Below are 15,928 nucleotides of genomic sequence, written 5' to 3' on the forward strand. Positions count from 1 at the left end.
CTATTCGGATTTCATTCTCAAGAACTACAGAACTGATTTGCACGAAATAACAAAAAGCTAAAGCTGCGTAACAACATCTACCTTTCTACCAAATTTGGTGCAACTCTATCTAGCGGTTCGGGCTGTAGGTCCGACAGCACATTCCAATGGGAATAAACATAAAAAACGCACCCTTATTTCTAGGTCCCCACTGCATGGACCCCCATATTTCTCAGTCCCCACTGCACAGATCACCCCCAAACTTTCCATGACACACACAACCTATTTTGAAACTTTGGGGGGGAACATTTCAGGAAGATTGGTCAAACAACGCCAAAGTTATGGGCAAGTCAAAAAATGCCTTTGCTATTGAAACTAGGTCTTAACTATAACTACCTACTGGCGATAAGGAAAATGCTACTTACCAGTATGCCTCTGTTCATGGCATGTAGAGCTGCAAAATCACATACTTGTGCATAGATCGCCATCTGGTGTTGGGTTCGGATGTTTGCACTTTGTTGTTGTCTTGGAAGAAGTTTTTGTAGTCACGAGATAGGTGACTCCTCCTTTGGACGTTAGTGCGCATGGGCATCGACTCCATCCTTAGATTGTGTGAGGAGCCCGCCTTCACCCCCATGGCAGACCTTCGAGATACTTTTACACCCATCGAACGGTCCGCGCCAGTCAGGCAAGGGTTAATTAACCCGAACTCATCTTCCCCGCAGGAACGCCCACTGAGGGAAACGATCCAATGGGAAGAGTCCTGGGGACATAGAAGGGCGGACCCGGCAGCGAAAGGGGAGTCTCCGGAAGACGCCGGAAAGGAGGAAGGCGCCAAGCGGAGGACCGACGCGGAAAGACGGGAGAATCAGTGGGCGAGGACATCGGGACCGGGACCAGCCGAGGACCGCGACAACATCGGTCCCATCCTGGTCGACGAAGACGAAGCGGCAGCAGAACCGGAGCACTGGTCGGAGGACTGGTGGATGCCCCCGGAGGGCACCTGCATGCCGCCGTAACTCCAGAGAGTTACGGCTTCCACGGTACGTGTAAAAGGGGATTGTGATGATAAGAGGGGCTGGGAGGGAGTTGTGGCCCTTCTCTTGTTTGTTGTAATTGTTAGGGGAAGCAGGGGGAGTATAGAGAGGGGCACTAATAGACGGAATCAACCAGCCATTCCTTGTCTCCACCCTCTAAGGCACTCGGACCGGGGAAATAGCTCACTAAACGGTTCAGACCAGAGAATACTCGCCACCTGAAGCAAGGGGCGAGCTTGTGCTTCTAAATACGTTTCTTTTCTTTTCCCCATAAGTACTTATACGGCCTAACCTTTCAACCGGGCATATCGCAACATCCTTAGCCTGAGCACTGGGTGTGTCAAACCCCTTTTTATTTTATTTTTACCCTTGGTGACAGTAGTTGTCCCCCCCGACAGTCATACTTACCGCCTGTTGTCTCTTCTCTTTCCATGGTACCCGGGGAACGTCAACACTAATAACCTGGAGAGGACCCCATTGGCAGACGAGACTCAAGCATCACTCACAAATCGCCTACCACGAAGCCCACCTGTGTTTACCCTTTTATTATCCATCCTGTGTCTCTAATAAATACGCCATCATAGATCCACGCATAAGACCTCCTCGATTCTTTTTCCGCCCATCCCTCTCACAGATTGTTTTTCACCAGTAAGGGAAATTATCGAGTTTTTAAGAAACAGAAAAGATGTTCATGTATAATATAATGTATCTATGTAAGATAACCCTGGAACAAATAGAGGTACGGGTGGGCATATGTGATTCTGCAGCTCTACATGCCAAGAACAGATGCATACTGGTAAGTAGCATTTTCCATTCGAGGCATATGAGCTGCAGAATACATACTTGTGCATAGACTGTATAGCAGTGCTCTCCCTTAGCGGCGGTCACCTCAATCTGTTGCAGAGGTCTGAAAAAGTGTTTTAAGAACAGCCTGGCACACAGAAACTTGTTGTTTTGCTTGCACATCCACACAATAGTGTTTAGTGAAGGTGTGTGTTGTAGACCATGTTTCTGCTTTGCAAATGTCATCTAAGAGAATGTTCCCTAAGAATGACATGGAAGACCCTATTTTGCGTGTTGAGTGCGGTCTAGGGGGAATTGTTAATGTGCGTTTTGCCTTCTGGTAGCATATTTAAATACATTTGACTATCCACCTGGCAATTCCAGCTTTGGAGATGGGGTTTCCTTTATGAGGTGGAGAGAAAGCTACAAACAGTTGGTTTGTGTTTCTAAAAGGTTTAGTTCTGTCAATGTAATAAAGTATAGCTCTTTTGACATCAAGTGTGTGAAGGGCGCTCTCTGCTACAGAATCTGGTTTTGAGGAAAAAACTGGTAATTCCACAGCTTGATTAAGATGGAAAGCAGAGATTACTTTGGGAAGGAATTTCAGATTAGTTTTAAGAACCACCTTGTTTTGATGTATTTGTAAGAATGGTTCTTGTATGGTTTAAGCTTGGATTTCACTTACTCTCCTGAAAGAGAGGATTGCGACAAGGAAAGCTACTTTCCATGTAAGGAACTGCAGTTCGCATTTGTGCAGAGGTTCAAATGGAGGACCCATGAGCCTAGTAAGGAAAATGTTTAAATTCCACACTGGAGAGGGTGGGATTGTGGGAGGAATTATCCTTTTAAGGCCTTCTATAAACGCTTTGATAGCAGGTACCCTAAACAATGACAAATGTCTGTTTTGTAGGTAAGCGGCAAGGGCAGTAAGATGTAGTCTTTTGGATGTGCATGCCAGACTACATCTTTGCACATGCAGTAAATAGCAAATAATATTTTGAGTTGAAGCATCTAGTGGGTCAATTTTGTTGTTATTGTAGTAAATTATAAATCTTTTCCATTTGGCTGCAAAGCAAGCTCTAGTTGTAGGATGTCTAGCTTCTTCAATAATGTTCATACAGTCCTGTGGGAGGTTGAGTTAACCAAACTCTAGGACTTCAGGATCCAGATTGCTAGGTTTAGTTGAGCTAGATCTGGATGCCTTATCTCTCCATGGTTCTGTGTAAGAAGTTTGGGGAGAGGTGTAGTTTTTGGTGTGGAACTACTGAGAGTTCCAGGAGTGTTGTGAACCATGGCTGCCGGGCCCATGTTGGAGCAACCAGGATCATCTTGAGAGACTGTTTGAGCTTGCGCATTACTAATGGAATGAGCGGGAGTGGCAGAAAAGCGTACGCAAATCTGCCTGACCAGTTCATCCATATCGCATTGCCCTTGGACAATGGGTGTGGCTACCTGGCGGAGAAGGTTGGGCATTTTGCGTTTGCGTGTGTGGCGAACATATCTCTCTCTGGGTGGCCCCACATGTGAAAAAATGGATGAAGAACTTGTGGATGAAGTTCCCATTCGTGGATGTGCTGTGTCTGACTACTGAACAGATCCGCAATCTGATTGTGTACCCCTGGAAGATGTTCTGCTAGAAGGTATATCTTTTTTGGGATGGTCCATCTCCATATGCTTTGCGCAAGTTGAGAAAGCTGCACAGAAGGGGTCCCTCCTTGTTTCTGTATATAATACATTGCGGTCATATTGTCGGTGCCGACAAGGACAGTTTTGCTGATGAGATGTGTCTGGAATGATTTTAATGCTAGAAAGATTGCCAATAATTCAAGGTGATTGATGTGGAGCCCTTTTTGTTGAGGGGTCCCCTTGCCCTGAATTGTGTGGTTTAGGAGATGGGCTCCCCAGTCGGTAAGCGATGCATCCGCTGTTAGCTCTATCTGTGGAACTGGGTCTTGGAACAGCCGCCCTTTGGAAAGGTTTTGTGTGTTCAACCACTGCAGAGAGCGATGTGTGCGGCTGTCCACCAACACCAGATCTGAAAGTTGACCTTGAGCCTGGTTCCACTGATGTGCTAAACATTCTTGTAAAGGGCGCAACAGGAGTCTTGCGTGAGGTACTATGAGAATGCAAGAGGCCATCATTCCTATTAGTTGCATAAACACTCGAGCTGGTAGTAAGTGTTGGGGCTGAAATTTTGTTATGAGGGTTTGCATACTGGTTATTCTGACTGGATTGGGGTATGCAAGCGCTATTGTGGCCCCTAGATACTGATGTATGTGGGACGGTTGAAGATTTGACTTGGTGAGGTTTATTGTGAACCCCAAGTAGTGGAGCAGGTGAATTGTTTGGCGAGTGTGGTGAACACACTGGCTGTATGACTTGGCTTTTATGAGCCAGTCGTCCAGGTATGGAAACACATGAATTTGCTGTCTTCGCAAGTGGGCGGCTACTACTGCTAGACACTTTGTGAAGACTCTGGGTTCTGTGTTCACTCCGAATGGGAGGACCTTGAATTGATAGTGCTGACCGTCCACTACAAACCTTAGATATTTCCTGTGACCAGGGTGTATAGGAATATGGAAGTAGGCGTCCTTGAGATCTAGAGTGGCAAGGAAATCGCCTTGTTGGAGTAGTGGGAGGACTTGTTGAAGAGTGACCATGTGAAAATGGTCCGATTGTATGTAGTTATTCAAAGGTCTGAGGTCCAGTATTGGTCTGAGAGTTCCGTCTTTTTTTTGGGATGAGAAAATAGAGGGAGTAAACCCCTGTTCCTTGATGCTGAAGGGGAACTGGTTCTATTGCATGCTTTTGAAGAAGTGAGAGAACTTCCTGTTTGAGGAGCGTTAGATGTTCCGTGGACATTGGACGTTGTTTGGGCGGTATGGTTGGGGGAGTTGCGTTAAATTCCAGGCAGTAACCATACTGGATAATTCGTCTTACCCACCTGTCTGTAGTGATGGAGTTCCAGACAGGTAGGAACTGTGAGAGTCTTCCTCCGACCGGAGAGAAATGGTCTGCAGGGAGAGGAGGGAAGTCATTGTTTGGTAGTAGGGGAGGTTTGGTTGTTATTGCCTCTACCCTTGTTATTATTTCCTCTGTACCCACCTCTAAAATATCCTTTGTTGGGGGATGTTTGTGTGGGACTCTTGTAGGAAGAAGTAGTGTCTGTGCTAATGTTTTTCGATGCGCCCCTTTAAAAGGAGCGACAAAAGGAACCTTGTGGTGTTTGGCTTTGTAAAGCTCCCATTGACTTTGCAGTGTCTGTGTCTCTTTTCATTTTCTCCAAAGCTGTATCCACAGCTGGGCCAAAGAGGTGTTCTTGATCGAATGGCTGATTTAAGATAGTTGTTTGCACTTCTTGTTTAAAACCAGAAATGCGCAACCATGCATGTCTGTGAAGTAAGACACTGGTGTTGACAGATCTAGATGCAGTGTCTGCTGCATCAAGGGCACATTTGATGGATGCATTTGTAATTAACTTGCCCTCTTGGACCAGATCATTGGCTTTATATTGGTCAGGTAAATGTTGAATAAGATCTTCAAGCTCATCGTAGTGAGCCCTGTCATATCTGGCAAGAAGTACTTGTGCATTAGCTATTCTCCGGTGATTGGCTACTTGGGAGGCAACTCGTTTACCTGATGCATCTAGCAGTTTAGACTTTCTGGAGGTGGAGCATCACCAGAGGTTTGGGAATTTGCACGTTTTCTTGCATTTGACACTACCAAAGAATCTAAAGGGAGTTGTCCTTTAATGTAAATTGGATCGTATGGGGCAGGTTTATATTTTTTTATCAATCCGAGGATTGAGAATCCTGGTCATGACAGGGTCTTTAAATATGTCTGGTGCATGTTTAATCACGATATAAACAACAAGAGAGGGAGGGAAGTAGATCAGGAAACACTTAGTCCCCCAGGGTAAGTCTAATCGTAACAGAAGAGTGTGCCTTGAAACAAGATATGTAGAGCACAACTAGGAAAACGAAAAGTTTCTTACCTGTCGGTGTAGTTTTGCAGCTTGAAGATCTTTCTGGATTCACTATGCTGTGCATTATTCCGCGATCTTGTGGTTGGGTCCGGATTCGTAGTCTTTTCTTTGTTTTTTTTTTTTTTTTTTTGTAGCCCAGGTGGGCGTCGACGTCCACCATTTGGTGCACCTCCCGTGACGTCGTCGTGCTTCCTGCGGAAGTCCCACCTTTGGGGCGCCATCTTCGGGTTCTTTTTTCCCTTTTTTTTTTTTTTTTTTTTTTAACCCTAGGCGATTGATTAATCCTTTTGTCCATATTTCTGTACGTATCCACCTATTTGATCCTATCCATTTCACCCCCTCTTCCTCCAGCCTCATCTTCCTGGCGGAGGTGGGTGGGTTCGCTAGTGAATCCAGAAAGATCTTCAAGCTGCAAAACTACACCGACAGGTAAGAAACTTTTCGTTTTGCAGCGTGAATCTTTCTGGATTCACTATGCTGTGCATAGACTTTGTAGCGGTTTTCCTATTTTTGTGGTGGCTGGGTGGAAGATGATCGCTGGTCGTTGAAAATGTGTTGTAGCACCTTCTGTCCGACCTGTGCTTCCTTATTCATTTGAATGTCCACGCAGTAGTGCTTTGTGAACGTGTGCACAGATGCCCAAGTTGCTGCGAGACAAATGTCTTGGATGGGCGTGTTTGCCAGGAAGGCAACTGTGGCCCCCTTCTTCCTTGTGGAGTGAGCTTGTGGCCCCTCCGTTAGCTCCTGTCCAGCCTGTTTGTGACAGAATTGAATAGTGAGGGCAATCCACCTAGCGATGGTGCCCTTGGTCACTGGTCTACCCATGAAGCTAGTAGCAAAGGACACAAACAGCTGCTTCGACTTCCTGAGTTCCTTGGTTCTTTCAATGTAGTGCATCACCGCTCTTCTGGCATCGAGGGTGTGCAGGGCCTTTTCTGCGGTTGTAGTCGGGTTTTGGAAGAAACTCGGTATCTGGATACTCTGATTCATGTGGAATGCCGACACTACCTTGGGCATGAAGTGTGGGTCCGTCCTCAGGACTACCCTGTCCTTGTGAATTTGAATGTAGGGCTCCTGTAGCGTTAGTGCTTGAAGCTCGCTCACCCTGCGTAGTGAGGTTATGGCCACTAGAAAGGCAGTTTTCATCGTCAACATTTGTAGATTGGCCTTGTGAATGGGTTCAAACGGCGCCTTCATGAGCTCCGTCAGAACCACGTTTAAATTCCATGCCGGCGGCGGCAACCTTTTCGGGGGTGCCATTCTTTTGGCTCCCTCCATGAATCTCTTCACCACCTGCGAGCTGAAGAAACTTCCACCCTTCTCACCTCTGGTGTAGGCAACGATCGCTGCTAGGTGCACCCTTAGGGAGCTCGAGCAGAGGTTACTCTTTAGAAGGTGTGTGAGGTACCTCAGCACAGTTGAGTCTCTTGTCATTCTGTTGTGCAGGCCCTTTTTCCTGCACCACACCGTGAATCTCTTCCACTTTGCGCTGTAGCACTTTCTTGTAGTAGGTTTCCTTGCCTCCCGTAGCACTCGCATAGTGCTCTGAGGTAACCTTAGGTGTGCGAACTCTAGGTCTTCAGGAGCCATGCTGCTAGGTTGAGGGTCTCTGGCTCTGGGTGCAGGACCTCCCCGTTTTGCATTGAGAGCAGGTCTTTTCTCCTCTCGAACCTGTACGGATTGCCTTGCGCCATTTCTTGAATCTGTGAGAACCATGTCTGCCTCGCCCACTGTGGGGCCACCAGGATCAGAGTCATGTTGCTGGTTCTGCACTTGTCGAGCACTCTGTGCAACAGGGGTATCGGTGGAAAGGCGTAGGCAAATGTCCTCCACCAGCTTATCCATAGGGCATTTCCCTTGGATTGCTGATCTGGTTGCCTGGACGCGAAGCTTTGGCATTTTGCATTGTGGCGTGTTGCAAATAGGTCTATTGTGGGAGTCCCCCATCTCCGGAAGATTTTCTCCGTTTCCTGGCCATTGAGCTCCCACTCGTGCGATGCTGACGTCTGCCTGCTCAGCCAGTCTGCCTCCACATTGTCCTTCCCTGGTAGGTGAATTGCCAGTAGATCTATCTTGAGAGGTATGGCCCATCTCCAAATCTCCTGAGCTAGGGATGAGAGGGGAAACGACTGTGTCCCCCCTTGTTTGTTGATGTAGAACATCGCCGTGGTGTTGTCTGTCTGTACCAACACCCTCTGGCCGCACAGGTGTCTCTGGAATGCCTTCAGGGCTAGCAGTATCGTTTTCAACTCGAGGTAGTTGATGTGGCGGACCGCGTCTGCCGGAGCCCATAGACCCCTCACTCTGAGGTTGTCCATGTGCGCTCCCCATCCCATCTGCGATGCGTCCGTGGTAATGGTCACTGTTGGGCTTGGTGGTGTCAGGCTTCTCCCTGTTGTTATGTTGTCTCTGTTCCACCAAGTTATCTCCTCCTGCACTGCGTGCGTAACAACCACTAGATCCTCCCAACTTCCGTTTGCTTGTGACCATTGCTGTTGCAGCCATTCCTGGAATGGTCTCATGTGCAGGCGTACATTCGGCACCAGCTGGATACAGGACGCCATCATCCCCATCATCTTGCTCACCGCCCTCACTGTCAGAGCTCGCCCCTTCTGGTAGAGCTGCGTCTCCTTCAGTAGGGCATCTGTCCTCCTGTCGCTGGGCACTACTGTACTGTTGAGGGAGTTGATCTTTGCCCCCAGGAAAATCTTTACCTGTTCCGGTTCCAGCGATGATTTCCCCCAGTGGATGGAAAATCCCAGATTTGTGAGGGTGTCTGTTACGCGTTTTGCGTGCCTCTCGCACTTCTCGCGTGAGTTTGCCTTGACCAGCCAGTCGTCCAAGTATGGGTATACGTGTATGCCCTGCTTTCGTAGGTGTGCCGCTACCGCCGACAGGCATTTTGTAAAGACCCTTGGCGCTGATTTTAACCCGAAGGCCAGGGTTGTGAACTGGTAGTGTTCCTGTTCGATGTTGAATCTTAGAAGGCCCTTGTGCCTTCTGTTTATTGGGATGTGAAGGTAGGCATCCTTGAGGTCCACGGTGACCATGAAGTCCCCTTCTCTTATCTGTGGCAGTACCTCCTGCAGTGAAGTCATTTTGAACCTTTGCGTTCTTATGAACTTGTTTAGGTAACGGAGGTCCAGTATGGGCCTGAGGTCTCCGTCTACCTTCGGAACCACGAAGTAGTTTGAGTAGACCCCTTTGTTGCGTTCCCCGAACGGCACTGCCTCTATGGCTCCCTTTTGTAGGAGTTTCCGCGTTTCTTCTCTGAGTATTGCCAGTTCTTGGGCAGATCTCTGTCTTCCCTTCGGTTTCCTGTTTGGAGGTCTTTTCTCCAAGTCTACGCAGTATCCGTACTGCACGATGTTCCGTATCCACTTGTCTGTGGTTATACGCCGCCATTCCTGAAGGTAGAACCTCAGCCTTCCGCCTACTGGTGACGTATGCTCGTAGGCTCTTGAATCTTCTCTTCCCCCTGATGACACTTTTTTGCGCCTCACCCTTGGGGACCTGACGAGGGTAGGCGTCTTCCTGCGTGCTGAGTCACTTCGAGGAGGGCTGATCGCCCCCTCTCCTCCTTTGGCCACGTCCGTTCCCTCTCCCGCGAAAGGACTGGCCCCGAGGTTGATATTGCCAGCTTTGCTTCTGCTGACCTTGACCGTGACCTTCGCCCTGCTGACCTTGTTGGAACGCCTGGTGCGATGTCCCTTGTTGGCTTGCACCCCTACCGTAGGGTCTCCTCGAGGGATTACCTCGTCTCATTCCCCTCAGCTGTAGGGCCCCCATGGACCTCGCTGTCTCGTTTTCCTTCTTGAGCTGGGTGAGCTTTTCGTCCACCGTTGCTCCGAACAGTGTCTCTCCGTTGAAGGGGGTGCCAAGGATGTTGTTCTGCACTTCCGGTTTGAATCCCGAGATTCTTAGCCATGCATGCCTCCTCTCTGTGACCCCTATGGCCATGAGTCTTGCTGAAGTCTCTGCCCCATCCAACGCCGTCTTTATACAGGAGTTGGCGATGTTCTTTCCTTCATCCACCAGGTGAGAGGCTCTCTGGCGGTATTCTTCGGGGAGGTGCTTTACTAGCTCCCCCATCTCATCCCAGTGTTGGTATTGGTGTCTATTGAGGAGTGCATTCGAATTCGCCATGCGCCAGTGCATTGCGGCGTTCCTCTCGACCTTTCTGCCTGTGAGGTCGATCCTCCTGCTCTCTTTATCCGGAGGTGGGCCCGAAGTTGCTGGGACGTTGGCCCTTCTCCTGGCCGTGGAGGCTATGATGGAGTTTGCGGTGACGCTACCCTTGATGTAAGGTGGGTCCAGGGAGGAGTGCTTATATTTCTTCTCCGTCCTGGGTGTGATCGACCGGCAGGTGGCAGGCTCCTTGAAGGCTTCTCTCCCCTGGTTCATCACGCTTTGTAGCATGGGGAGGAACTGACTCCTAGTCTGGATGGGGAGCAGTGTTTCGACGAGAAAATCGGCTTTCGGCCTCTCCTCGTCGAGTTTGACGCCGAAGGCCAGTGCTGCGCTCTTCACCACCATATTGTATACCCCGATGTCGTCGGGTGGCGAAGGCCTCGAGGGGTACGTGTCCACGGGCTCTTCCGGGTTTTCGGTGTCGAGATCGTGCCATTCGACGTCGTTGCTGGTAGATGCCGCCGATTCGAAGAACGACTGTTGGTCTTCTTCCTCGGCTTCTTCCTCATAATAGGGCTCCTCTTCTTCTTCGAGATCCCTTGTCAGCCCTTCGGCGTCGAACTCCTCTTCGACCTCGACGACGTCCGCCGATGAAACCGTTGGAATCTTGAATTCCTTCATCCTGGCGTCGAACTCCTTCTTCCTTTGAAGGATGTTCTCCATTTCGGCCTCGAGCCGCCTCTTCTTTTTCTCCATTTCGGAGATGCTTTCGGCGTCGACCGCGGGTCTTTTCGATGAAACTTGCGTCGACGTCAAACGTTCTTTCTGCGTCGATCGGCCCGTTTCATGGGATGATTTCGACGACCCTTGCCTTTCGGCGTCTTTCTGCACCAGGGAGTCCTTTTGTAAGGATCCGCTGGGCCTTTTGTCCGAAGTTCCCCCTTTGGACGTCGAAGTTTTCGGCGCCGGGGCTCCCTTCGTGGACCTTGACTCGGTTTTCTTCGAGTCCCCCTCGTGTTTTCGAGGTGTTTTTTGATTTGCGCTCGACGATTCTCTTACCTCGTCTTCTTTTTTCTTGTCGGTCTCTACGACCGTGAAGTTTTCGGCTGTCTCGGCGACGTTGTCCTCGTCGTCCGTGTCGAGGCCCAGCTCGTAGAGTGTCGGGGGTTTCCCTTTGCCATCCATGTTGGCGTTGGCTCTTCTCTGCCTCTCTCTCACCCTGAGTGTCTTCGGCGCGAAGGCTGAGCAGGCGTTGCAGTCGATACTCTGGTGATCCACCGGTAGGCAGAGGTTGCAGACCGGATGCTGGTCTTTCTTCGCGAACTTGTGGTGGCAGTTTGGGCAGAACTTGAATGGCGTCTTGTCCATTTCGCTCAGGGTCTCTGAGCGTGCATTCTCCAAGGCTGTCGAAGAAAAGGCTCGCTGGTCCTCTTTCTTCGCGCTCCTGATGAAATCTGTTCTATTTCTGATGTCTTCTCTTGATTCTATCGATGAAACTCGCTTTTCTTCCTTCTTCCTCCGAGTGAATTTCTGGAGCTTCCCGATGTCGATCCAGACCCAACGGCGGAAAAAAGAATCTGAAGATGGCGCCCCAAAGGTGGGACTTCCGCAGGAAGCACGACGACGTCACGGGAGGTGCACCAAATGGTGGACGTCGACGCCCACCTGGGCTACAAAAAAAAAAAAAAAAAAACAAAGAAAAGACTACGAATCCGGACCCAACCACAAGATCGCGGAATAATGCACAGCATAGTGAATCCAGAAAGATTCACGCTGCAAAAACCAAGTTAGGTTTTTAAAAAAGCCCTCACTCACCAACCTGGTTGGTGACATGCTTCATCATAGGGCCCCACCAGGAGAGGCAGAGTGCCACCCTGGTGTGCTGCAACGCCAGAGTTACTGCGGAGCTGGTTATGAGTGTGTGGTGAATAGTGAATACGTGAGTTTAAAAGTATCACAATTGTGTCCCGCAAAGAATTTTATTAAAGGCCAATCGGACACAGTAAAAACAAAGTGTAGGACATCAAGCTGAGTAAATTGTTCAGCAGAGTCAATTTAAGAAGTGGTCGACATGTTTCTGCCTATGTGTTGTGATTTTAACAGGCATTCTTCAGGACCGTAAGGTGTAGGCCCCGGCAGTATGGGCGGGCTAAGGCCCACCCTAACCTGGCGTTGTAAATGTGAAAAAGATAAAAAATGTCAAAAGGATTTCTTTAGGACACGCATCATGTGGTATCCCTCATGCGTGAGAGGAACAGAGTTTATTTTAAGGAGCAGCCATTAACTGCATCATGGGTCTTGGGAGGGGGGTGATAGAAACAATGGCACACCGCCTGCAGTGCAATACACCCGCTTGGTGCCTGCAACAAACCCTCAAGGACCGGACCCCAATGATGTTTAATTACACCTATAAGCATGGGTAATGTCTGTATTGATTTTTGTGACTGAGCAAATGTATCAAGTAGGAAATCCTCGTCTATGGGGTCTGAATGGAGTTGAACCCCATGATATTGGGCAGCCCTATTAATGAGCTGACTAAAACCTATATTACAACAAACAAATGATGGACGGAATGCTGACAATGCAGACATTCTCCCCCAGTCAAGAGATCTGGGTTAAATCCATCGTTCTTTTGCCCACTATGCCACCCCAGTTTAGACATGGCCATATGCAAATCAGTCTTGACCCTGTGCCTCATGGGAACAGTCCAGCCCGAACTGCCAAGCCATGTCTTCCCTGGACCGGAATCAAGCATCCTAGGACCGCTTTCTGGCTATCAGCCGTCATCAGCCAGGATAGCTTGACTCCAGTGGCATAGTGAGCACGGGTCCCACGTCTGGGAATACCCATCCCACTTAGGGCGAAAAGCGTTACAACAAACAAATGATGGACGGAATGCTGACAATGCAGACATTCTCCCCCAGTCAAGAGATCTGGGTTAAATCCATCGTTCTTTTGCCCACTATGCCACCCCAGTTTAGACATGGCCATATGCAAATCAGTCTTGACCCTGTGCCTCATGGAAACAGTCCAGCCCGAACTGCCAAGCCATGTCTTCCCTGGACCGGAATCAAGCATCCTAGGACCGGTTTCTGGCTATCAGCCGTCATCAGCCAGGATAGCTTGACTCCAGTGGCATAGTGAGCACGGGTCCCACGTCTGGGAATACCCATCCCACTTAGGGCGAAAAGCGTTACAACAAACAAATGATGGACGGAATGCTGACAATGCAGACATTCTCCCCCAGTCAAGAGATCTGGGTTAAATCCATCATTCTTTTGCCCACTATGCCACCCCAGTTTAGACATGGCCATATGCAAATCAGTCTTGACCCTGTGCCTCATGGGAACAGTCCAGCCCGAACTGCCAAGCCATGTCTTCCCTGGACCGGAATCAAGCATCCTAGGACCGGTTTCTGGCTATCAGCCGTCATCAGCCAGGATAGCTTGACTCCAGTGGCATAGTGAGCACGGGTCCCACGTCTGGGAATACCCATCCCACTTAGGGCGAAAAGCGTTACAACAAACAAATGATGGACGGAATGCTGACAATGCAGACATTCTCCCCCAGTCAAGAGATCTGGGTTAAATCCATCGTTCTTTTGCCCACTATGCCACCCCAGTTTAGACATGGCCATATGCAAATCAGTCTTGACCCTGTGCCTCATGGGAACAGTCCAGCCCGAACTGCCAAGCCATGTCTTCCCTGGACCGGAATCAAGCATCCTAGGACCGGTTTCTGGCTATCAGCCGTCATCAGCCAGGATAGCTTGACTCCAGTGGCATAGTGAGCACGGGTGACAGATCTGTTGACTGGGTGTGAGTGTTTGATTGGTTCTGATACTCCGTCCATCACCACCCCCTTTTGTACCGCTTTGTTCGCCATAAGTTGGCAGGGTATGCTCAGACGTGAGTCCCTTGCTCACTTTGCCACTGGATTCAAGCAAGCCTGGCTGAAGACGGCTGAAATGCCAGAAACCGGTCCTAGGAAGCTTGTTTCTGGTCCAGGGAAGGCATGGCTTGGCAGTTCGGGCTGGACTGTTCCCATGAGGCACAGGGTCAGACTGATTTGCATATGGCCATGTCTGAACTGGGGTGGCAGAGTGGGCTAAAGAACAGTGATGGATCAAACCCAGATCTGTTGACTGGGTGTGAGTGTTTGATTGGTTCTGATACTCCGTCCATCACCACCCCCTTTTGTACCGCTTTGTTCGCCATAAGTTGGCAGGGTATGTTCAGACGTGAGTCCCTTGCTCACTTTGCCATTGGATTCAAGCAAGCCTGGCTGAAGACGGCTGAAATGCCAGAAACCGGTCCTAGGAAGCTTGTTTCCGGTCCAGGGAAGGCATGGCTTGGCAGTTCGGGCTGGACTGTTCCCATGAGGCACAGGGTCAGACTGATTTGCATATGGCCATGTCTGAACTGGGGTGGCAGAGTGGGCTAAAGAACGGTGATGGATCAAACCCAGATCTGTTGACTGGGTGTGAGTGTTTGATTGGTTCTGATACTCCGTCCATCACCACCCCCTTTTTTAATACCTATATTGTCGTCTGGAGGGGATGGCCTAGATGGTTATACATCTGGATCAGGTAAGGCTGGAGGATCTGTGGGAGTGTTGTAATCATCCCATGTGGCATGTGGTGAAATAGTGTTATCATCAGGGTCATCTAAAGGATACTTATCGTGTCCACCCCGTCCCCTAGATCATCCTCATCCTGTGGTGGTAAGCCTGGGGTGGTAAGGGTGAGTATGGAAGTATTGGAGAGAGTGTAAGAGTGTATAGGAGAGTTTGTAGGAGACAAAGGTTTGGCAGGAAGAACAGGAGAAGAGAGTCTTAAGGGTGAAGTTGCAAAGTCTCTTTTCTTCACAGGTACCTCAGGAGTGTGTGAGGTATCGGATTTCCTCTTTTTTTCGACCGAAATCGAGGATTTTAAGGTTAGCGCGTCGAAGGGCATGCAAACGAAACAATACCGTCGAGTGTTGATGGGTTGAATGTCTAAAAAGGTTGGAAACACGGTGCCGAACCATAGCGCAGCAGGTCACATCCGTACCCGATGGCGGAAAAAAACAATCTAAGGATGGAGTCGATACCCATGCACACTATCGTCCAAAGGAGGAGTCACCTATCTCGTGACTACAAAGATCTCTTCCAAGACAACAACAAAGTGCAAACGTCCGAGCCCAACACCAGATTGCGATCTATGCACAAGTATGTATTCTGCAGCTCATATGCCTCGAACATATATATTTATTTATCTCTATCTCTCGAGACTACAACCTTATCAGAAACAACCTACTTATGTTCAATGAAAACCATCCCAAGCTACTAAAATTAGTGTTGTACACATTAGACAAGATTACATTAGTGACCACCCTATGCAAGTTTACCAGCTGTGATCGCCTCAGTGCAGGATTACCAGCAGTAATGTAAAAAAGGATTAGTCAATTTAGAATCCCTCTACCAGGGTAATACATACCAACAGATGCAATGCCCCCTGGCAGCAAAGTAGTATTAGTAATAGGTCTCTCAAGGCTGCATGATTCATCATTCAAATAGATTTTTGAAATTATGGGTCCTGAGAATACACACCTTTTTGGTATACATATAGTAATTCAACCAAACAAAAGCATCTAATTTAGTAGGCTGGACTGCACACAGGTGAGCTACTCACAGGTAGCGGGAGAGCTACCAGTAGTTCACGAGCTACTCGTTAGAGAAGGGATACACACACACACACACGCATACACCCACACACACACACACACACACACACACACACACACACACACATACATATACACACACATACACACACACACACACATATACACACACACACAGACACACATACATACAGAGGAATGACCTTTGGACTAATTAGTACTCCAAAAGCATAATTACTGGTGAGTAAGTGACTCCTTTGAGGAAGAGGCGAAACCTGAAGATGGCTTTCATTGAATAAGGGAACTGAGGGGCTTATGGCCAGTTGAAGCTAATATTACTAGAAGGATGC

At 48.9% G+C, this 15,928-nt stretch overlaps 1 protein-coding gene across 1 annotated transcript in view; it reads right to left on the reverse strand.

Moving 5' to 3' along the window:
• APBB1 (amyloid beta precursor protein binding family B member 1) overlaps positions 1-15,928 on the reverse strand; it is a 424,653-nt gene that overhangs the window by 89,633 nt on the left and 319,092 nt on the right. The gene's annotated exons all lie outside the window — the stretch shown is intronic.

This window comes from Triturus cristatus, chromosome 8, assembly GCF_964204655.1.
Source record: "Triturus cristatus chromosome 8, aTriCri1.1, whole genome shotgun sequence".
Lineage (NCBI taxonomy): Eukaryota > Metazoa > Chordata > Amphibia > Caudata > Salamandridae > Triturus > Triturus cristatus.